The sequence below is a fragment of the Lepidochelys kempii genome, chromosome 4 (genome assembly GCF_965140265.1).
Source record: "Lepidochelys kempii isolate rLepKem1 chromosome 4, rLepKem1.hap2, whole genome shotgun sequence".
Taxonomy (NCBI): domain Eukaryota; kingdom Metazoa; phylum Chordata; order Testudines; family Cheloniidae; genus Lepidochelys; species Lepidochelys kempii.
Genome location: NC_133259.1, coordinates 117,511,015 through 117,536,031, shown reverse-complemented (window position 1 = coordinate 117,536,031; position 25,017 = coordinate 117,511,015). Strand labels below are relative to the sequence as shown.

General features: G+C 43.6%; 1 protein-coding gene across 4 annotated transcripts in view; it reads right to left on the bottom strand.

Moving 5' to 3' along the window:
• Positions 1-25,017, bottom strand: part of SORCS2 (sortilin related VPS10 domain containing receptor 2) — an 843,820-nt gene that overhangs the window by 568,221 nt on the left and 250,582 nt on the right. The gene's annotated exons all lie outside the window — the stretch shown is intronic.

Here is a 25,017-nt window from a genome sequence, read left to right as displayed (position 1 = left end):
TTCAGATCACAGAAATCTTCCCAGAGGATTTTTATGGGCCCTGAGAATATAATTATGGCCCATCAGACCAGAGGAAAAATTATTAGAAGATACAAAAAGTAATGTTCCGTATTACTTTATGTTTCATTACACTTGCCTATCCACAGCAATGAATCTTACTTGTATTAAACCAACACTTTGTATCCCCGTGCTTCCCATACATGTAATTTTAAAATTACTGCCGATTCTCAATGACACTGCAATGTATCATGGAGTCTTCATCTGCCAATATCAAGCAAGAAACTTTATTCTTTAATTAGGCTGCCCAGATATCACATATAGAAAAGCTCACTAGGTTGTGATTTTTTTTTAATAGCTCAGCTGTGCCCTTTTCTCTTAACCCTTATGGATAACACTCCAAGACACCCCCCAAATAGACAAAGCCTGTCACACAGCATTGTCAAATCCTTCTTCAGAATACAGAGCTTTCACACTGAAAGGTTCAAACAAGAAATTCCAGTGTACCCACCACTTTGCTGACTGTCAGCAATTCACCTAATCAGAAAGCCAGTGTACAGAGCATATCTGACAACCATTCATTCAGGGTAATTGTAAATTGTATTCTGTAGCAGTCATCTGTAGTAAAGGAATGCCTCACTGAGGTACCTAATCTGCAGTCCAATTCTGATCCACAAATAGAGAGTTATAGCACTTATGAATATATGTCAATGTTGTCTTCTTCAATGGGGCTGGTAAATTATTTAAAAACAAAGACACCCTACACAGCATCAGAAATGAAGTTATGAAAAATGACTTATTGGCTAGACAAAGCCACAGCCATCTTTGGGCCCTTATACAGCATTAACAGACGTCCAGCAATCTAAAAACACTGATGCATAGGTTGTCGGAGGGGCTGAAAGCCATTTCAATTATGCCAAAGCATTTCATCCCAGCATCTGAAAAAACATAGGTCAGCTATTCTACAATCATCCTTCAGTGTAATCCTCTTTATTGCAGTCATCTTTTCATGTTACTTAAACAAATATCCTACCAACCACAGTTGTATTTGATTTCAGAAAATTAATGAATGAATCCAAACATTTACAGGCATCTCTTTAGAAAAGTCTGTTTGGACCTTAGGAATTCCACACCTCATTTAGAAGAGCAGGTCCTTGATTTACTCTGCAGACATTTCATTTCATTTCAGTGGGACTTTTTAATTATAAAGCATTTTGCAGCTTGGATAGTAGCCAAATATTTGTATGTGCTGCTGCCCTAGTGAGGGACAGCACTGCCTCTGAGCAAAGAGATTTGAAGCGCAAAGGCAATGAAGAAATTGGGCCTGATTCTTCTCCATATTATATTATTATATTATATTAAATCATGGGTAATGCCAAGTAATTTTATTAAACAGAGACAGAGGAGAATTAGGCTAAACAGATTCTTTATTTTAATTAAATTAGTGCAACCTGTTTAGCCACTTGCAACCATTTTACCTCAGACATACCCCAGAATCCTGGGTCTGGCTCAAAGAAAGAGGCAGTTACCATGGCATTGCACAGGGGCATGCCTAGGAATGTGTGTCATGGCTTGTGGTGTGCTCCTGGCCAAATGTTCCCAGGAAACATATCCCTTTCTCTCTTTCCTCCACACACCTACCCATAAGTCTTATTTCTTCTTGGTCTTTCTTCTCCCAAGTTCCCCACAATTGGCATAATTAACCCCACTGTCATTGTGCCTGAGACTGCCAAAACAAAGCCAAAAACTTTATAGAAGCCATGAAACTTTACAAAAAAGGTAAATGCAAATAAAAAAATATTAACCAAAAGTAAGAACAAATAGAGATACCAGGACAGTCGGGTATCAACAGATGTCCAGTACCCTCCATTACTGGACATCTGTCGGTTCCAGCCATCACCGTAATAGGGTTGCCAATTTTCTAATTTCTGAAAACCGGACACTACAGCAGGAGAGCTGGAACCTCCACCCTCCCTACCTCTTCCCCCAAGGCCTGCCCCCTGCCCCGCCTCTTCCCCCAAGGCCCTGCCCCTATCATTCTCTCCCCCTCTTCCTCCTTGCTTGATCCTGTCCATCTCCCTCCCACCAGCTGGGCTCCCTCTGCTCCAGGGTTAGGATGGGAGCCTGCCTGCCCATGAGATGTAGGTAGGGGGTGGCCCCAGCTGAGCAGGGGCTGGCATGGGTTGTTGACCCAGTGCCTCCTTCCGTGTTCCACAGGAGTGCTGGTAAGAAAATGCTCTTTATTCTCTGGGTCCAGCTTGTCACCTGACGTGGATCAGGGTTAGAAAAGGTTACACCCCTGTCATGAGCAGGTGCAGGAATAGCTATGGTTTTCTGCAACCTACCTTCTACCTCAACACTGGAGTTCCTTATTCAAATCAACAGGCCCTACAGTCTACAGTTGGCCAACATCTGTACATATTATGCTGAGGTTTTTGCCATTATTCCTTAGCTTTCGTAGGGCTTGTCTGCACAAGGACAACCATGAAAACTAATCCAAATTAACGAAAAGTGTGAATTTTGATGTGGATTAAACAAACAACATTAAATCTCTGTACGGACATTCTAATTCAGAATTATAGTGGTTTTAATTCAGTTTAGCATAATTCACTTTGGAAGTGAATTTGGTTTATCTTAATTCGCTGTGAATTAAGTGAATTTGGAAATTAATTTAGATAAACCAAATTAAGCTGACTTTAATTCTGAATAACTGCAACCACACAGGAATGTAATGTGGTTTAACTAATCCACTTCAAATTCATACCTTTAGTTAATTCAGATTAATTTTCCTGAATATCCCCATATAGACAAGCCCTTAGAATTAACCCATAACAGACTTTGGGCATTAGCCCTTTCTTTTAACTGTCTAATTTTAACTGTCTACCCTACTCAGCTTTCCAATATGGTCCCAAGAGATCAAGACATTGCCTTAGATGGTATGAAAATCTCAAATGTGCTAAAATTTCCTTTTCCCAAGCAACCTGTAAACTCTTTTTAGATGTTTACATATTTGTTGTAGCATTACAAGTTCCTGAGGGAGTTTTCCGAGAAGTAGGTTTAAGAGAATAAATTTCCAAAACATGAAGTGCGATTTTTTCTTTTTTCCTCTTGATCCCAAAAATTATTTTTTAACATTGCACCTGGCTTGATTGTAGTAAAACAAAGTTTGAATTAGGAGACCATCTATTTTTGTATCTCAAAGAATGTATTCCCAAATGGACTGAGTGTCTCTACAGAGGCTAAACCATTGTTAAAACACTCTCTCTCTCATTCCCAATTAAAATTCAAGATCATCTAGCAAAGCTGATGTTTTCCATTTGTATTTACAATTGCTTTTACTCTTCCCTAGATACTCCAATAGCCCAATATTGAAGCTTAGCACGTACTTTGAACATCGATTGTTTGCAGACACAATTTACCAAAGATAGAATCCTATGTTGCGGGTTCCCTGTTACTCCCTGTCATGTGACTGAACCAACCAACAGTACAACATAACATTTGGAATATTTAAATATATTTCCGGTCTGGGTCACTGACTCCTCTTTAAAGCAAGCAAGGGTCTTTATATTAATTATATTATATTATGGTTAAGATCTTAGTTTTGCAAAGTAACATAATGCAGGACATATGGAAACATTTACAGAGGATACCGTAACCTGGGAAGAATGCTCATCTGATTTAGATATCTTGGCAAATACATCCACATTTCCCTGCACAGCTGCTTATCTATCACCAGAATCAGAGTTAATCATCATGACCAGTTGCCATGGGGTTAATCATGACTTGTCCCCCCCTCTACTCTGACAACAAAATTACATTTAACATCATATTAGTTAACATGACTCTCAAGCCCACTGAGGCTGCTGGTGCTTTTACTAGCTGATCCTAATGCAGGATCAATGCCTAAATCTTTAATCTCATTAACCTTGAAATGGGGAAATTATTTAGTACTTTGCTGCTGCTGCTATTACCTGAATTTGGTGTTTTACAGATGTGAAAACCTACTATAATAGCATACGACCTTTTAGAAAGGGATAATAATAATGCCTAGCTCTTATACAGCACTTTTCATCAGTGGATCTCAAAGCATTTTACTAAAGAAGTTCAGTATCATTTCCCCCATTTTATGGATGAGGAAACAGACACAGAGAGGTGAAGTGACTTGCCCAAGGACACTAAGTAGGTCAGTGGCAGAGATGGGAACAGAACTCAGGGTTTGAGTCCCAGTCCAATGTTTTATCCAGTAGTCCATGATGCCTTTCATCGGGGCATTGAAAGAATAACTACATGAGAAACTGTGCGGTGCTCAGATACTATGGCAATGGGAGCCATATAAATATATTAGATAGACTGACTAGGATACTGGTCAGGAAGTTTGGTCTGGAAAGCAAAGCCTTGGGGAATGCCTAACCAAACAACTGAACACTACAGAAACATTCTGAGTTGACTGCCCTCTTTCCTCCTTCTTTCTCCTTGCCGTCTCCTACTTCTTTATTTCATTTTAACTTTCCATTTCCTTCACCGTTCCTTAACAGTTCCTTGGTTTAAAAAAATTGGTTTCATTTCCACAGGAGTGCTGATACTCTGCTCCTGTTCCAGCATGTGAAAGGACATGCTAGGGCTCAGCTTCAGAGCCCTGGTCTACACTAGGAGTTGAGGTCGAATTTACCAGCATTAAATTGATTTAACCCTGCACCTGTCCACACGATGAAGCCCTTTTTTTGACTTAAAGGGCTCTTAAAATCAATTTCCTTACTCCACCCCCGACAAGGGGATTAGCGCTGAAATCAGCCTTGCTGGGTCGAATTTGGGGTACTGTGGACGCAATTCGATGGTATTGGCCTCCGGAAGCTATCCCAGAGTGCTCCATTGTGACCGCTCTGGACAGCACTCTCAACTCAGATGCACTGGCCAGGTAGACAGGAAAAGGCCCGTGAACTTTTGAATCTCATTTCCTGTTTGGCCAGCGTGGCAAGCTGCCGGTGAGTGCAGAGCTCATCAGCAGAGGTGACCATGATGCAGTCCCAGAATCGCAAAAGAGCTCCAGCATGGACCGAACGGGAGGTATGGGATCTGATCGCTGTATGGGGAGAGGAATCCATGCTATCAGAACTACGTTCCAGTTTTCGAAATGCCAAAACATTTGTCAAAATCTCCCAGGGCATGAAGGACAGAAGCCATAACAGGGACCCGAAGCAGTGCCACATGAAACTTAAGGAGCTGAGGCAAGCCTACCAGAAAACCAGAGAGGCAAACGGCCGCTCCGGGTCAGAGCCCAAAACATGCCACTTCTATGATGAGCTGCATGCCATTTTAGGGGGTTCAGCCACCACTACCCCAACTGTGTTGTTTGACTCCATCAATGGAGATGGAGACAACCAGGAAGCAGGTTTTGGGGACAAGGAAGATGATGATGATGAGGTTGTAGATAGCTCACAGCAAGCAAGCGGAGAAACCAGTTTTCCCAACTATTTCTCAAGAACTATTTCTCACCCTGGACCTGGAGCCAGTACCCCCCCCCCCCCCGAACCCACCCAAGGCTGCCTCCCGGACCCGCCAGGCGGAGAAGGGACCCTGGTGAGTGTACCTTTTTAAATAGTATACATGTTTTAAAAGCAAGCGTGTTTAATAATTAATTTGCCCTGGCATTCGCAACTCTCCTGGATGTACTCCCAAAGCCTTTGCAAAAGGTTTCTGGGGAGGGCAGCCTTATTCTGTCCACCATGTTAGGACACTTTACCACTCCAGGCCAGTAGCACATACTCAGGAATCATTGTAGAACAAAGCATTGCAGTGTATGTTTGCCAGCATTCAAACAACATCCGTTCTTTATCCCTCTGTGTTATCCTCAGGAGAGTGATATCATTCATGGTCACCTGGTTGAAATAGGGTGCTTTTCTTAAGGGGACATTCAGAGGTGCCCATTCCTGCTGGGCTATTTGCCTGTGGCTGAACAGAAATGTTCCCCGCTGTTAGCCACGGGGAGCGGGGAGTGGCTAGCCATGTGGTGGGGGGAGGCAAAATGAGACCTTGTAACAAAAGCACATGTGCTATGTATGTAATGTTAACAGCAAGGTTTACCGTGAAAGAGTGTACCCATTGTTCGATAAAATGTGTCTTTTTAAATACCACTGTCCCTTTGTTTCCTGCATGTGTTTCAGGGATCACAAGATCTTCTCTTTCCCAGAGGCTAGTGAAGATTAGAAGGCGAAAAAAATGCACTCGCGATGAAATGTTCTCTGAGCTCATGCTGTCCTCCCACACTGACAGAGCACAGACGAATGCGTGGACGCAGACAATGTCAGAGTGCAGGAAAGCACAAAATGACCGGGAGGAGAGGTAGAGGGCTGAAGCTGAAAGGTGGTGGCAGCGTGATGAGCGGAGGCAGGATTCAATGCTGAGGCTGCTGGAGGATCAAACTAATATGCTCCAGCGTATGGTTGAGCTGCAGAAAAGGCAGCAGGAGCACAGACTGCCACTACAGCCCCTGTGTAACCAACCACCCTCCTCCCCAAGTTCCATAGCTTCCTCACCCAGATGCCCAAGAATGCGATGGGGGGGACCTCCGGCCACCGAGCCACTCCACCCCAGAGGATTGCCCAAGCAACAGAAGGTTGGCATTCAATAAGTTTTAAACTTTTAAAGTGCTGTGTGGTCTTGTCCTTCCCTCCTCCACCACCCCTCCCGGCCTACCTTGGCAGTTATCCCCCTATTTGTGTGATGAATGAATAAAGAATGCATGAATGTGAAGCAACAATGACCTTATTGCCTCTGCAAGCGGTGATCGAAGGGAGGAGGGGCGGGTGGTTAGCTTACAGGGAAGTAGAGTGGACCAAGGCCGGGGGGTTTCATCCAGGAGAAACAAACAGAACTGTCACACCGTAGCCTGGCCAGTCATGAAACTGGTTTTCAAAGCTTCACTGATGTGCACCGTGCCCTCCTGTGCTCTTCTAACCGCCCTGGTGTCTGGCTGCGCGTAACCAGTGGCCAGGCGATTTGCCTCAACCTCCCACCCCACCATAAACGTCTCCCCCTTACTCTCACAGATATTGTGGAGCGCACAGCAAGCAGTAATAACAATGGGAATATTGGTTTTGCTGAGGTCTAACTAACTGAATCAGTAAACTGCGCCAGCGCGCTTTTCAGCGTCCAAATGCACATTCTACCACCATTCTGCACTTGCTCAGCCTATAGTTGAACAGCTCCTGACTACTGTCCAGGCTGCCTGTGTATGGCTTCATGAGCCATGGCATTAAGGGGAAGGCTGGGTCCCCAAGGATAACTATAGGCATTTCAACATCCGCAATGGTTATTTTCTGGTCTGGGAAGTAAATCCCTTCCTCCAGCTGTTCAAACAGATCAGAGTTCCTGAAGATGCGAGCGTCATGTACCTTTCCCGGCTATCCCACGTTGATGTTGGTGAAACGTCCCTTGTGATCCACCAGTGCTTGCAGCACTATTGAAAAGTACCCCTTGCGGTTTATGTACTCGCCGGCTTGGTGCACCGGTGCCTAGATAGGGATATGGGTTCCATCTATGTCCCCACCACAGTTAGGGAATCCCATTGCAGCAAAGCCATCCACTATCACCTGCACATTTCCCAGGGTCACTACCCTTGATATCAGCAGATCTTTGATTGCGTTGGCTACTTGCATCACAGCAGCCCCCACAGTAGATTTGCCCATTCCAAATTGATTCCTGATTGACCAGTAGCTGTCTGGTGTTGCAAGCTTCCACAGGACTATTGCCACTCGCTTCTCAACTGTGAGGGCTGCTCTCATCTTGGTATTCTTGCGCCTCAGGGCAGGGGAAAGCAAGTCACAAAGTTCCACGAAAGTGCCCTTACGCATGCAAATGTTTCGCAGCCACTGGGAATCATCCCAGACCTGCGACACTATGCGGTCTCACCATTCTGTGCTTGTTTCCTGGGCCCAGAATCTGTGTTCCACTGCATGAACCTGCCCCATTAGCACCATGATGCCCACATTGCCAGGGCCCGTGCTTTGAGAGAAGTCTGTGTCCATGTCCTCATCACTCTCGTCACCGCGCTGACATTGCCTGCTCGCCTGGTTTCGCTTTGCCAGGTTCTGGTGCCGCATATACCACTGAATAATGTGCATGGTGTTTAATGTACTCCTAATTGCCAAAGTGATCTGAGCGGGCTCCATGCTTGCCGTGGTATGGCATCTGCACAGAAAAAAGGTGCGGAACGATTGTCTGCTGTTGCTCTGATGGAGGGAGGGGCGACTGACGACATGGCTTACAGGGTTGGCTTACAGGGAATTAAAATCAACAAAGGCGGTGGCTTTACATCAAGGAGAAACAAAAACAAGTGTCACACAGAATGGCCCCCTGAAAGATTGAACTCAAAACCCTGGGTTTAGCTCAACCCAATGCTCAACTCACTGAGCTATCCCTCCCCCGGTATTTCAGGCAGGACTGAATCTCCATTAAACTTTTCAAGGTGCCCCTGACAGACCTCACCAAAACAATTGTCGGCTGTTGATTTCACAGAGTGAGGGAGAGGGGAGCAAATAAACACAAAACGAATCTGGTGTATTGCTTGTTTTGATCCACTCCATCTATCTTTTACATCTTTGGCTGGCAGCAGACGGTGCAGTAGGATTGCTAGCCATCCACATCTCCTGGCTGTTCGGCAGAAGATGGTACAATAGGACTGCCGGCAGGACTAAAGAGAATGACCTGGTCGAGTCACACCTAATTTAGTCCCTGCGCTCCTGTCTGCCCAGGCACTCCTGACCGACCTTACCGAAGCAGCCAGAAGCACCTCGGACACGATGACGATGGTTACCAGGCCTATTGCACCGCCTGCTGCCACAAGGCAATGGGTTGCTGCTGCTGTGTAGCAATTCAGTACCGTGTCTGCCAGCACCCAGGAGATGTATGGTGACAGTGAGCGGGCTCCATGCTTGCTGTGGTATGGCGTCTGTACATGCAACTCAGGAAAAAAGGCACGAAACAATTGTCTGCCATTGCTTTCACGGAGGGAGGGCCTGACGACATGTACCCAGAACCACCTGCGACAACGTTTTTTGGGATCTCAACCCAGAATTCCAATGGGTGGTGGAGACTGCAGGAACTGTGGGATAGCTACCCACAGTGCAACCAAACTCCGGAAGTCAACGCTAGCCTCAGTACTGTGAAAGCACTCTGCTGAGTTAATGCACTTAATGCACTTAGAGCATTTTGTGTGGGGACACACACAATGGACTATATAAAAACCATTTCTAAAAAAACGACTTCTATAAATTCCACCTAATTTCATAGTGTAGACATACCCTGAGACTCTCCATCCACTTTGGGCCACTCTGATCTTGCTTCAGCAAGAAAAATTAGGACTAACTCCAGTGAAGTTAATGGAGCTTAACTGGTATAAGAGATCAGCACCAGCCCCTTTGGGAGGTGCAAAGTACATTTAACTTTCTGCATTATTTCTGAAGCAGCTGAAATCAAGTATCTATGTCACTGGAAAGGGTGTAGAAGGGCTGAGGGAGCATGCAAATGGGCCAGAAGAGTATTAGAAAGGGCTTGGGAGCATTTGCAAAAGCTGGCTAGCAGCCAAATATATCGGAGAAAACCTTGGAAAGGGCCAGGGGAGCTCTGGAGAGGTCTCTACAGTCAGATCCACAGCCAAACCTGAAGTTTTCTAATCTGAGAGTACAGAGTTTTTTAGCTACCTTCAGTCTTCCCTCATACTTAACCTCACCCCACCCTGTCAATTGTATCAATTACTTTAACAGTCCAGAGCCACCATAATTAAGTGGAATTACACCATATCTGATAGGAGATATGCCCATATTCACTGAGGTGCTATGTAGTTTGGATAGCTACCAACCATGTTCTGTCACACAGAGACTATGTTCTACCTCAGCCACTTTCCAGAATTTTAGTGCAATTGGATATCTTAAAGCCAAGTTTCAAGATATTCACAAGTTCCAATTTTAAAGCTCCAATGCATTTTTCAAACTGACCTCCAGATTAAGGAGATACAAGCAGAAAAGGATGCCAGGCCTTGATTAATCATATACATATTTCACTATAATAAAGAATTAAGATTGCAACTAACTCTTTGGAGGCACTCTCTTGTATTTCAGCATTTGCCAGGTGATCATTAAGGCTGCAATGCAGTTTCAGAGAAGCCTCTTAATGAAGCTGTTCCCATCGGGCCTGAAATTTTACATACTTGGTCTCTTCCCAAAATTATTTCAGAAATATTTTTGAGAGTTTCTAAAAATATTATTAAGACTATTCATTTTCATCCCTTTGTCTGTAAAGATCAGTACACTGGTCTAATAGCATAGAGCAGAGCAAAAGAGAAAAATTAAAACTAACTTATAGCCTCTCGGAAACAAATGTTCTAGAATAGTTCTGATACGTATATGGCCCATTATCACCAAATCCGAGCTCTCACAATCTTCAATGTACTCCTCCTTAACACCCCTGTGACGTAGGACAGTGCTATTAACCCCATTTTACAAATGGTAATGGAGGCACAAAGGGCAGGTCTACACTGCAATTAGACACCCACGGCTGGCCTGTGCCAGCTGACTCAGACCCATAGTGCTCAGGCTAAGGGGCTGTTTAATTGTGGTGTAGATGTTCAGGTTTGGGCTGAAGCCTGGGCTCTAAGACCCTGCAAGGTGGGAGGGTCCAAGAACTCCACGTGCAGCCCAAGCCGGAACATCTATGCAGCAATTAAACAGCCCCTTAACCTGAGCCCCGTGAGCCCAAGTCAGTGGAATAGGCCAGCCACAGGTGACTAACTGCAGTGCAGACATACCCAAAGAGACAAAGCAACTTGCGCAGGGTAACACAGGAGGTCAGTGGCAGGCAGAGCAGGGACAATGAGACAAGTTTAGAATTCTGATCTTTCAGGATCTGCCAGGAGTAGAAGAAAATTATGCCCCCCTACTGAGAAGCTAGCCCTCTCCTTTTTGAAGAGCACAAATCTCCCAGCCCCAATTCTGTTCTCACTTCAGTTCTACACAACTGACTTTAATGGTGTAGAATTCCTGATTTATGCAGCACTATGCCCACCAGGTTTTAATCCTACCGTGTTTATGAGGTATGGCACCTTAATACATGTCACTGGTGCAGGACGAAACACTACCCATCCTTGGCCTCAAGCCAATTTACTTTTGTGGGGGGGGGTGGGAGGTGAGCAGGGGGCGCAGAGACTTTTTTGTTTGTTTTAAATCAACTTGCTACAAAACCAACAACAACAAAAGTGAGCAACTCCAAACAGCCAAAGCTTTGAAGTAGTAGCTGTAGTCCTGCCAGAGATGGATGAGTGGACATAGTACAGGTGAAGTGGCCCAAGAAGCATAAATGCAATTTAATTACATGATTATTCCTATTAAATAGGTGGGCTTTTTTTCCTCCCACCTCCCCAAGCATTTATTCTGAGCCTGATCCAAAGTCCAATGAAGTTAATGGGAATCTAAACAAAGCCACAACTAGCAGCCTGGAAGATGTAGGAAATCTGAAGAGGTTAAAAGTGAATCTAACCCTGAAAAAGTTCTTTAAAAGCAAAAAGAAATAATTGCTGACAAAATCAAAAATTCCCAAAGGACTCCAAGATTTGATGCGTCTAATATGCAGCAAATGCAACCAATACTATATTTTTAAAATAAACACAGAACTTCACAATGACCTAATGACATTGCAGTTCATAAGGGACCTCTAAGCATACCCTACGGAAACCAAGTGAGAACTAATTCAATTTAATGATACATGTTGTTGTACCCTGAAGATAGACCCATACATTTCCTTCTGAAGGTCAGTCTATTCAACAAACATTCATTGCTAGATACAAGACTGTTGTAACTACAAACTAGAGAAGATGAATGGAGATAGATTACTAGAAATGATCTCAGCTCCACAGACATGAATCTAAACAAGAAAATTCATCCACACCAAAACTAAAATCTTATATTTTGCAAAAGTTCTGTCAAGACTACAGATACAAAAAAAAAATTCACATGCCTAGAATAATGTCCAACTTCTTTAGTCTCAATACTTCAAGAGAAATATATTCTTTGCTCATTATGATTGAAAATTCAAGTATATTTATCTTTAGGGCTGCACTCCTGTCTCCTAAAATTAAGGGTGCATCAATAAAAATCTTGTGACGTTGCCACAAATTCTACAGCTGATTTCAGATAATAGGTGGCAATGCACATCATGGTCTTGGAAAGCAGAGTCAAGGTCTTAGAGAAAGAGGTGTCCAGAATGGACACAACTAGTTAGCAAAAATATCTTGTCACCTTAAGGCAATATGGATGGTCTAGTAATTAGTAACTGAATCCCAAGACAGAATCAGGTTGTGTCCTGGTTTCCATTCTCAGCTCTTCCATGCAGCCTGAGACAGACAAGTCATTTAGGCCAAGATTTTCAAACATAGGTGCCTGAGTTAGACACTTAAATCCATATCCAAGCTCCAGTGAACATCTCTGAAAATACTCAGGCTCCTTATTTAGCTAACCTATATATAATATCAAAGAGTCAAATTTTAATGATCTACATTTGAAGATTTAAGCAAGTTACATGCAAAGTAATATATAAGTTCCATGAACCAAACAAAAGAGATTGTTCTAATTCAGAGTTTCTCAAACTCTTCATTCCTCTCCTTAGCACAGACAGAGTGCTGAGATCTCCCAAAAGTCAGCATTTTCTGAGACCGAGGACTAGGAGAGGGGACACAAGTTCTTTGCTGGAAAAATATTGGGAGAAAATAGTGCATTTATTCCTCCACACAAGGCAGCTTGTTGGAGTTTTCTTCAGATGGATTGTTTCCACAGTGGACACAACAAATGAAGAATAACCGGTACCTATTGATGGTTTAGCCCTGTCCTATACAAATAATGGAACACACATTTTTTTCTCCTCTTCTTTCTTCCCAATTTTCCCTAAGATTTCTTGAACCACCTCCTCCCTCCTCCTAGGAAATTAATGGAGTCTCCCTTAGGCACATCAACCTCACAAATGGTGAAATAACTGTTCTAACTCAGCTCTGCTTTAATCTGGTTTTCAAGCAGTTCTACACGTAGCAAAAATGCCTTTGTGATTACTACAGGAGCACATACATCAAAATGACTAAAGCTTTCCTTTGAAGATTTGAAAGGAGAGAATACCGTGTGCAAGAACAAGTTTAGTTACTTAACACAGTATAGCTTTGAATTTTATAAAAATAAAAGAACTGGTATCTCCTGAATGAAAGAGCACTCTTAAAGCAGTAAAAGGGGTTTTAATGTGAGTGTAAGACCAGGAGGTATTTCGAATTCAACACATAAAAAACCTGATTTCAGGTCTGTATTTACAGGCTGCTCAGTTCAGAGCTCCATCCTCTATCTGCAGAAATCCATTCAATTTAAAAAAGACACCGATTCTGCATTTACCAGGGAAAGAAATCATGTTTCCTATTTATTAAAGGCCACCCTGGGCCCAGAGAGGGTGAAAGGTCTTTTTAGTCTCTGAAGACAGCAATTTAACTCAAGTGACAGCTTTTTCCCCTTAAATCGTTAAAAGTATGACAAATGCTATCTCGAATGTTCTGTCCCTTGGGAAGAAGGGGCAACCCATGTAACTCATCAACAATCACTCTGACCAATTAAGTCATTAAAATGAAAGGCATCAAGAGGAGGCTTCAGTCCACTCCTGGGTGAGATAAAGAATGGCTGCAACATGGGAACTAAAGGCAGCCAAAGATTTATAATAGGAAAAAAATATGGGAGTCTTCAAAATTCCATATGAGCAATGGCAACTCTCCATGAACAAGATATTCTAAGAGCTAGTGTAAGCTAGTGGGCAGATGCATCAGCCAGGGAAGGTAAAATAAAGTCCCAAACCATAGTTCAGTTCTTTCGGCCTGATCCAACTCCAATTGTTGTCAATGAATCAGGCTGCTTAGGTTTTCTATTCTGGCCAGAGATGGTCTCCTTTCTGTTAATACCATTGGGAACGCTGACTCTCCAATTCCACAGTCGCTGACTAGAAGGAACTTTAATATATCATGGTATTTGGTGACAGCCACGTTGTTCTGTTCTACGTTCCCTGTCCCCAATGTAACAGACATTAAAGGTCCATCCAGGGCTGTGTGCAATGTACTGATATGCACAAAAACTGCCACATTTACTAATTGCATATCCAATTCATTGTTTTATGAAACGGTTTAAATATCATGAGTAATAGCAAGGTGTTAGAATAAAATTTGATTGTGGCTATCTACAATTAAAGCTTTCAAATAGCACCATTAATTTTTGTAAGAAGGATCTATTCATACAAGCGCAATATAATAGATCCTCTCCTCTGGATCTGTAATTATTAGTCACCATATTGCTCTGCAGTGACTCCACTGACTGTTTCCCATTGACAGATCATGGAAAATATCTCATCTGACTCATCTGGATGGGCAAGTCTGTTATCATGTGAAGTCTTGAAGCAAAGTAAATGGGAAAATGAAGAGGGATTGGTGGGACTCTAGGACAGCATGTTTCAAAAGAACTACCTTTGTGCTGCTTAAAAAATCATATTTTAAATTAAAGAAAAACAGCAATAAAAAGTCATTAAATAAAAATAACTGTTTCTGGCTAGAGTCCTCTTATCCCAAAATTTTAAAACCAAATTCCAAACCCTTGAAATTGCAAACGCAACCTTAACTCTAGTGTTGTGCTTTATGATGCTGTATTAAAGTCCTCTTAGCAAATAATGATCACATCACCTAAATGAATTCATCTGTTCTATGTCTAAATCCACAGTGAATCCATACATGTCAAGGAAACAAATAAAGGTGTTAAGTGAACCTGCAGATAAAATAGTTTCTCTCCTGAAACCAACTAAAGCAGGAAGATGACAGGGTTTGAGAAAATTAACATTTTGCTTCCTGGTGGGCTTGCTCCCACCAGTGGCTCCATTTCAGTGCTGGTTGAGTGATATATATATATATATATGAATAAAAGGACTATAAAATACTCTGGGATCTTTCAAGATGAAAGATGCTTTTAAGAAATGTAAGTTCTTATTATTCTCACTATGTACCAGAGGGCCAAGGTTATTCCTACATTATTTCATCATATTTTGTCCAAAATTCCTCCTGTTGCTCCTAGGTTTAGCGTTCAAGAAGACAGCATGATATTTTGAATTTAAAAATGCTTAGTTTTGACTTTTTACACCACACCACAAAAGATGTAGCAAGAAAATATTTTATAAGTGAAGTGTAAAGAAACATCTACTATCATTTAATAATGGCTTATAAAACCATATTTGCAACATTTGTAACATATCAACACTACAGCTATTGCAATGACTTGGATTTTTTACATTACAAGCAAACAGTAGAGACCCAGCTTTTCACTGCAGTATGGTGAGTCCAGAGAGGACAGCATCTCCAGTGTAACCACCCTTTGTTTCCAATCATTGACTCTACCATATCTAATTCACTTTCATGACATAGTACATACTTTGCATATAGAGTTCTGTTGGGTTCAATTTTCATCATGTTTTTTTATATATTTTGTATCTTCAGATCTGCATTTATTTACTACAGTTTATGGATTTAAAACCCTAATGGAAGAGCTTAACCTCCCACTCACTTAGTCATTATGAATGTATCCATTTATTAAAATAATAGCAAAACCTTACTTTTATAGATCACATCTCATCAGTAGATCTCAAAGTGCTTTACAAAGGTCAGTATCATTATCCCCATTTTATAGATGGTGCCATGGAGGCACAGAGAGATGAAGTGACTTGCCTGAGATCACCCAGGCGGGCAGTGGCAGAGCTGGGTATCCTGAGTCCCAGTCCAGTGTTCCACCCACTAGTGACACTGCCTTCAAACACCTGAACCCATTTTCCGAGGATGGCATCATCTTTCAGATATACAATCCAATTTTCAGATATACAGTAGAACCTCCGGGTTACAAACACCTTAGGAATGGAGGTTCTCCCTAACTCTGATATGTTCCGTAACTCTGAAGTCCGTAACTTCAGCCACATGAGGGACTGGGGCTGCAGCCGCAGAGTGGGGGAGTGTTAGGGCTCCAAGCGGGGGGAGAGGGGAGTCGGGGCTTCTGACCCTCATGGTGCCAGGCCTCCTGGCAGGGGGCCTCAGAGCTTCTGCCCCACGGAACACCAGGGGCTCAGCGCTTCAGACATGGTGGGGGGCACTGAGGCTCGGGGCTTCAGCCCCAAAGCTCCGTTCCCAGCTTCAGCATCATGGTGAGTGCCACGGTTTAGGGCTCCCCACAGCTCCAAGAGGGGGTGCCAGGGCATGGGACTTTAACTACGGGGGGGAGTGCTGGAGTTGAAACTGGTGCTCCCCTTGTAGCTAAAGCCTGGAGCTCCGGTGTCCCCCGCGGGGCTGAAGCCAGAAACAGTGTCACGGGGCTGAAGCCCCGAGCCCCAACACTCCTCCCCGGAGTAAAGCCCGAGGGTCAGAAGCCCTGAACCCCCCTCCACCCGCCTGGAGCCCTGACACCCACCCCCCACAAGCTGCAGCTCCAACCCTCTGTGGCTGAAGCCATGAGCCCCAGCACTAAAGCCCCGAGGCAGTATACAGTATTGCTTTTTTTTCTTCTTCTTCTTCTTTTTTTGCATCTGTGCTACTGCCTGATTGAGGACGCCCGATTCCACAGGGTGTCCAGTTGACCGGGAAGTCTGTAACCCTGGTGTTGGTATCTTTGAGGTTCTACTGTACAATATTGTTATGATCACAAGTATAGAACTAAGGTTCTGACCACTTTTGATCATAACAATACTGTAAATTAGGAGGTGAGTGGGGAGTGGGTTTGGTACAGTCTAGCAGGCATATTCTAACTGAATGCTTACATTTTAGCCTATGCCGTTTTCCTGCAGAGTGACAGCGAGAAACACTTTCACTTCTCCTCCTAAGTGTTGTGTATTGTTGTGTGTGTGTGTGTGGAATAGCCACTGAATCCATCAGTGATAGATGAGTGATCTATATGCACAGTCAAGTGTGCTTTGGATCCTTTTGAATGAAAAGCTATATGGAAATGTGACCTATTATTAGTAGTAATATATTAATGTCCTGTCACTTAAGAGCCTAAAAAATAAGATACTGCAGTTTGCCTCTTATTCACATTTATTTGAATGAAAGGAAAGGGAAAGAAAGGTAATGGCAGAATGGCTCATTTTGACAAAGTACCCTGTAGCAACCATATCAATTAGGTTTGCATAGATCTCCAAGTGTGAGCTAGTTAATGAAACACTGATCATTTTCCTCAAGTCTAACTTAGACATGTTAATTAAAAATTAGAGGAAATCATCATAATATAAAATGAGTTCACTGAGTATAAAAATACCTACCAGGCATGGCTCTGTATGAGAGACTTCTTTTCAAGCACTAATTAAAATGGATATTTCTGCACACGCGAGTATTTCCAGCAAAATGCAAATAATAGTGTCAGTTTAACATTTAATGATTTCTCTGTTAAAGAGAAAGCTTTCATTCAGGAATGCTATAATTTACTCCGAATAGGATCCACTTAATCATCATGTTTACAGGCTCTTTTTTTCTCCTCACATTTTCTTTTCCGGTCAGCCACGCAATTGGTAATTTAAGATTTAAATTTTGACTGCTTAAAGACCTTAATCTGCTGCATCCCGCCCTCAAAACACAGTTGATCTAGCTTGAAATCTATCACAGCTGACAGCATGCTTTGGTTCCATCAGAGAACAAACATTTAGGGATGAAGCTTCACCCAATAGCTCTGGAAGATTCCCTGGCAGTGGAACTGGCGCCATTCCGTTGTGCAAGTTAGGGGGTGCACCCAGGATTCCAGGAGGCTGTGCAGAGGGTGGGTAGAGGTAAGGCTGGGCTGGGCCAGGTGAGGGTTAAGAAGAGAAGAAGGGTTGACTTTGTGGTTAAGATGCTGCCCTAGCACTTGAGATATCTGGGTTCAATTCCCAGCTCTGCCACAGATGCCCACTGTCATCTTTGGCAAGTCCCTTTCTCTGAGGTTTCAGTTCCACAAGTGTAAGTAAAAATCCATTTATTCACATCTGAATATTGCTGACATCATAAAAAAATTTTCAGAAGCCTTTCTCAATCCACTGCTAGCTTTGAGTGCTCAGAAGCTGAACTCCAAGTGATCTGCCATCTATCCATCTCTTTGCTGGTCATCCCCTACTATAAGGGCCTTCCATCTTTCCTTCCATGATAATTTTCTCAAGGTTAATTTCCATTTCTACACCTGATGTGAGCAAAGTACATATGTTTGTGCAGGTTGATTTTTGACAATAGGGTCTGCTTCTCTCTAATAATCCTTCTAACATAAGATTTGCGTTCTTTTCTGTCCTGGAAATATGTTAAGTGTCTTTTGCCACCACAACATCTCAAAGGCTTTCTTCTCAGCAGCACTAATTTCTCACGATTCACATCCATAAGTCCATATGAAAAAAATTAAGCTTTTCACTAATTGAACCTTTGTACGCTTCAAGAAGCCACAGTTTTTCCAAGCTTTCTTAAGGGAGGCCATCGCTGAGCAAGCCACTCCTAGATTTCTGATTTCCTTCAACAGCCTCCTTAGTTCGAGTTGCACAATCCCAGATAATTGAATTCATCTGCTGCCTCTACAACTTGACTGTTAATTATGCTGTCCACTTGCCTCTTGTTTTTGTTAGTCAGGTCATTGTGCATGCATTTAGTTTTTGCCGTATTCATGGATACTCCATGTTCCTCACTGACTATTTTTACAGACTCCAGTATTCACTGCATTGCTTCGGTGGTTGAGCAAAGGGTGTCATGCCATCAGTGTATCCAAGGTCAGCTAAGCTGTGTCCACCAATGGAAATCCCAGCTCCTTCCATTTTGTCTAAACCTTTCTGGGCTTGTCTCAAAATAACATCTGCATACATGTTGAGAAGGCTTGGGGACAGAATACACCCTTGTCTCACACGTGCCCAGTGGAAAGCCACATACCGTTGCATGCTGCAGTTCACACCAGGGTCTGGTGTTGGAGATAAGAGAAGTGGCATGAGTTCAATTAAATGCTTTGGAATCCCGATGTCTGCCAGTATCCTCCAAAGACTACCATGTTGGACAGTTTCAAACACTTGAGTTATTTGTAAAATGGGGAGAATAGTACTTCCTCCTGCCCCCCCCCCACCTACATTTTGTCTTGTTAATTTAGATTGTAAGCTCATTGTGTGTGTGCAGCATGGAATAGAATGGGACTCTGATCTTGACTGGGGCTTCAAGGTGCTACTGTGTTACAAATAATAAACTACATTCAAAGAATGCTAAGGTTGCAAATGTAAGGGGACTTTACTAACATTCAGTGGGGGTGTTTTGGTTGGCTAGCTCCCAGTACTAAAAGGGGAAGGGTCAATGAGAAATCAGTCCCCTGAGACTGACAGTCCCCAGGAACAATGGGGAGAGGCCAATGCTCCAGGTCAGCCTGAATGACAGGGAAGGCAAGCTAATCAGGAAGTCAGGAGGCCAGAGGGATCCTATCCTCTGTGTGAGCTGCAATTGACTGGGTCAGACAGGGTGGGGCCAAGCTAAGGAGAAAGCAGGGGCCAAGCTGAGCTGGGGAGCAAAGCTGTGCTAGATCCAGAGGGCCAGAAAAGCAGCCCAGGAAGCAGGTCAGAGTTGGGAGCAGTCACAGAAGCAGCCCAGGGAGAGCAGATCCTGTGCTGGGAGCAGGGCTGCAGCCACAGAGCCAGGTGTGCTAAGCAACTGGGGCCAGCCAAGGGGGGACCTTGGGCAAAGGGCCCAGCGCAGAAAGATGCCCCCAGCCAAGGGTCCTTGCAGGCCAAACTGGGAGGGGGATCTTAACTCAATGGCGGGCTGATGCTGGGGAGAAGGGTCCCACCACGCAAAGCCCGGAGGTGTGTGGCCACCACCATTGCAAGTGTCTAACCCGCAGCATCTCTGCAGCACAGCCAGGGCCTGAGAAGAAGACCTGGGACCTACAAGGAACAGACTGTGAACTGCCTTGACGTTCCAGAGACACTGTTTATAATGTTCCCTGCCACAGAGTGGGGTAAAGTGTTTTCCTTTAACCTTTCCCATTTTTCCTTGTACTTTTTTTAAATTGTTAATTAAGCAACTTGTATTTGCTTTAAATTATATGAAATGATCAGTGGGTCAGGGAAGTGCCCAGTGCATGGACAGTACCCCGGAGAGTACACCCCTGTCCTAGGTGACCACAGCAGGGTTGGGGGTCGAGCCCCCTCAGGAATCCTGGGCCCAGCTTTGTCGGGGTTACGAGGACTCTGCCAGACAGGAGAGTGGGAGGGGAGTCCTCAAGGGCAGGGAGGCCTCTGGGTAAAGGAAGTGGGAGTGAGGACTCAGATCCTTTCACTAGCTCACTTCACTGGGGTAGTGCAGAAGCGAGGAAAGTTCCCCACAATGGCGGGACCACTCCCCCGCTAACACAAAGTCAAGCACTTAACAGTTAAGAAATGCCAGAATTAAGGTTATCCTAGCTACCCTCACTCCCTCCACAGTTTCAGTCTGCCTCTCTCTGGTCCTATTCCTCACCCCATCTTAGGGCTCCTGTCCCTGTCCCATCTCTGCTTCTCACAACGCTGCATTTGAAGGTATGTCTACACTGCAATTAAACACCTGCAGCTGGCAGGGCTGGTGCAAGGATGTTTTGTGCCCTAGGCAAAACTTCCACCTTGCGCCCGCCCCCAGCCCTGCAGCAGCTCCCCACCCCCCACATACACCCTGAGGCGTCCCCCCCCTGCAGCAGCTCCCCGCCGCCCCCTCCCTCGGCCGAGGGAGCCATGCGGCAGCTCCCCGCCGCCCCCTCCCTCGGCCCAGCTCACCTCTGCTCCACCTCCTCCCCGAGCACGCCGCCGCTTCTCCCACCTCCCAGGCTTGCGGCGTCAATCAGCTGTTTGGCATGCAAGCCTGGGAGGGAGAAAAGCAGAGTGGGGCGGCATGCTCACCACAGTCCAAATTTCTGGGGTGAGGAATAGTTCACCTAGTGGTTGCACCAGCCCTGACAGCTGGCCTGTGTAAAACTGGTGTAAATGCAACACCGACAGACCCTAGTCATCCACAGGCGGGATTGAACCTGGGACCTCTTAAGTTTAGTGTATGAGCTTCTATTGCATGAGCTAAAAGCCACATGGCTCTTAGCTCAGGCTCTAGCAGACTCATTAATCTCTAGATGGTCTAGGTGCCACTAGATGTGGACAGGGCACAACACCAAGCAGGCATGGGTTACATAAATATTCGGGCTCAGGCTGGAGCCTTGGCTCTGGGACTCTCCCCCTCACAGGGGCCTAGAGCTCAGGCTACAGGCTGAGACCGAATGTCTACAGAGCAATTTTACAGCCCCCGAGCCCAAGTCAGCTGACCGAGGCCAACTACAGGTGTTTATTTGCAGTGTAGGCACACCCTGCGTCAAGCTGCTTTTTCCTGTTCTTCCACGATGCTGGGCCCAGCAGAGGGAGCACTGAGTGCACAGGAGAGACCATCTGCCTGCGGGTTTGGTTCTAGTTGCCTGGTGCCAGGGACCCCCAGCTACCAGGAGCAGCAGTTGCAAGGAGAGTCTTGCTCAGACCCTGCAGCTGCAGGAAGGAGCATGCTCAATTACACTGTGGGATGATACAAGCATAGTCTGGTCAGCACATAAAGGATGTGCATGTCAGGGAATGAAGCCTATGAACAGCTCAGATGGGCTCTACCCCACCTAACATATGGTTTTAGCTCTTTCCGTACACTAGCTTAAAAGCTCCGTTTTAACAGAGCACAATAATGGGATGAAATCAAAATCCAAGATCCAGACAACAAGCTTGGATTAATCTCTAACAAAATGAACTTGGCAAATATGCCTCTTTTTATGAGAGAGAGAATGGAGTCACCATTTATTTTCAGTCAAGAAAGATCTCTCCACTGGGTCCATCCTGCTATTGCCACAGAGCTATTAGGACTCTGAGGTGGTAACCCATTATGAAGTAGAAAGAAGATAATGATGTATTATTAAAAACACAATAGAAACTAATGCCAAAAGACTTCCTGATTCACTCTCTTACTGAATGCTGCTGATCAAGACAAAAGACAGCCTTGTGACAAGATATTTTCAGTGTAAAATCTCTAATCCAAAAGACCATAATCTTAAAATAAAAAAGCCAAGCGGCCCCAGTAAATTCACAAGGTATACTGAAACAAGCATGGAGTTTTGTTTCTCACTGTGGGGTTGATTTTCAAAGGCTAAACGCGGATTTATACACACTCATCACAAATATGAGATGCCCCTTTTCCACTCTGCCCCAAACAAGCACTTCCTGGGCAGAGAAGTCGCAACCGACTGTACTACACGTACAGGCCTCTAGTGTGCAAAAAGAGCAGCTCCATTAGCAGGACTTCATAGAAGGCTCACCCTGTCTAAGCCAGGTATTAGAGGGAGACAAGTTAACACACACTTAGCTAGTGTGCTACATGTTCCCTTGACAGGGGAGGCTGAGCCCAGGCATCTAAGCTGCCCAGAAGTTTAAATTCCTCTACAGTCTTCACTTTATAAACAACCCAACCATGAGTATCCACGGGGAACGACCCTGCACTTTCAGCACAGAGGCCTTGATTCATCAAAGCAGTTAAGTACCTGCTTAAGATTAAGCATGTGCTTTAGTGCCTTTTTGAATCAAGACCCAAAAGCTCAAGCTGATTATCCTTTAAACACTATTTTGCTGACTTACACAAAGAGTAGTAATTGTCTCCAAAACCAGTTTTTTATGCCATTCATGCATTTGGCCAATGTGCTTTACTTATCAATGGGAGATTGACATTTTACATTTAAAGAATTAGTGCATTTTAATGGAAAGTTCTTCCATCGGAATTTATTTTATCTGTACCAGTGCTATTGTAGTAGGCACAATTTCTTCAAACCTGAGTGAATTTTAACATAATGAAGAGAAGGAGAGCTATTTAATTGATTCTGAATCTAACCCTGTTTCCTTAACATGTGGAATATTTTTGTAGACGATCTTCTACATTCCTATTGCACCTGGTGGCATCTGCATTTTTCAGATCTTTGATAGCTGTAAAAGGTCATTGGATGAGCTGTGAAGTTCCTGTCATGCTTCTGTAAGTGCTGAGTATACAGCAAGATCCAAGTCGCTGATCTTTTAAAAATTGGAAATTTTACTTCAGCATCTTATGTTCTCCCCTCCCCCATGCAGATGACCATATGTTCATTAGGTTAAAGAACTTCAGGACTTCTTTTTAAGCCTGTCTTAATATGAAGGGTTAAAACAGGCAGTTAGGAAAAAATGATTTTTGCAAAATTGAAATTAGCTATTCAGAGTCTTTCTTCCCCGCATAGACTCAGCCACTGTTACAGGATCATCAGTTACATGAATATCATCAGTTATACAGTCTATCTTGATGCACCAGGATAACTCCCATTAGTTGCTACGCATGTACATCCAAAGGAGAATGTATTCTATTACAGCTGCTCCTTTTTCTAGATCAAGTTACCAATTTTTAAAAGGAGACATTTATAATACATCACTTCTTATCAACTATTTGGCATCGGTGACTCAGAAGAAGCTGTTTAAAATCCATCTGTCCTCCAAGCTAATAGTTCTACTGTTCAAGTTGTTCAGCATAAAAAATTGGACTACAATGCCCAAATTCATCCAAAAGTTGATATATTCTTACCACTATAAAGCGTGGCCTTTGGTAAATACCTTGAGCCAGTCTTATGGGAAATACCTAATGGTTCATCTAAGCTGGAAGTCTGTCTGATGCTGCAGTTATATTTGGAGCTAATGGTGCGATTCCCAGCTCCAGAAGACATATTCACACTAGCTTTCCCCAAGCCAGTGCTCTAATGATAGTAGTGTAGCTGTGGTAACATGGGCAGCAGGGAGTGGCAGCAAGGGCTAGGCATCCCGAGTTCAAACACACCCAGACCCTGTGGTCCAACTACTGTTTTTAGCACACAAGCTTGATGAGAGCTAGCTGAAGTATGTCTTCTTGAGCTATCAATCACACCCTTAGCTCCAAGTATAAGCACAGCCTGAGAGGCCAATGCCAGATGGTCCAAAGGAAAGAATAAACTTCCCATAATGCATATAATGGTGTAATAAGATATCATACCATGGAAAGTATCTCTTCCTAATCCCCTTTTAGAGGCCTTCTGATGCCCTGAAGCCTGTGGTCTGATAGTGTCACTACAGAATGAATTCTGTAAATGCGGAATCCTTAAAAGTTACATTATTTACTTTAGTAGTATCTTGCAATATCTTGCAGTGAACTCTGTGAATTCTGAAGGTAATTATATGGGCATCCACTCAGAGAGATGACTGTGTAACAGTCTCTGTTGTAGACTAAGACAGTGATCCATTTAAGTGATGGTCTTTTACCTCTTGTTGCAGCCAGTCAACATTTTAAAGTGCTAACAGAGTAAAATCTTAAATATAGGACTTTTAAAAAGCCTTTCAAAGAATTTTGCCTAATTTACATGCCAGAGAGGGATGTGCAGAACATTTACAACAATGGGGGCTAGAGATCTTTTATGAAAGTCACCACAGTCCAATTTTCTGCTAAATTTTTTGGTTTAGGTCAAAAAATGGTTAGACAACAAATTTTGGTGAGTTGTAAAGCTAACAGGCACTGTCTTCAGAACAGCAAGCGCTCTGCTGCCATTGTTGATAACGTAACAGAGAGAGTCATTGTGGCTTGATTTTCTCCCCTAAAAAAAGAAATATCGTAAAAAGGACAATCTCAGGAGTGTAGTAGTAAAACCTTACAAAGAAATTGGGTTTTTCAAATACTTAGATTTTTTTTTTTCAAACAGTGAGCCAAATTGTGCTTTGTTTACGTTCAGACTAACCTTACTGGAGTTTCACAAGTATAGTAGCTGGGCCCAGACTGTCTAATTTAAACCTAAATTGAGGATTATCTGACATGGACTGCTGGTTACAACAAGCTACAATACTAATTGAGTCTGATTCTCTCTCATGCTGAGAGATTTTCAAAGCAGTCCAGGGGATTTAGCCACACATTTCTCTTTAAAC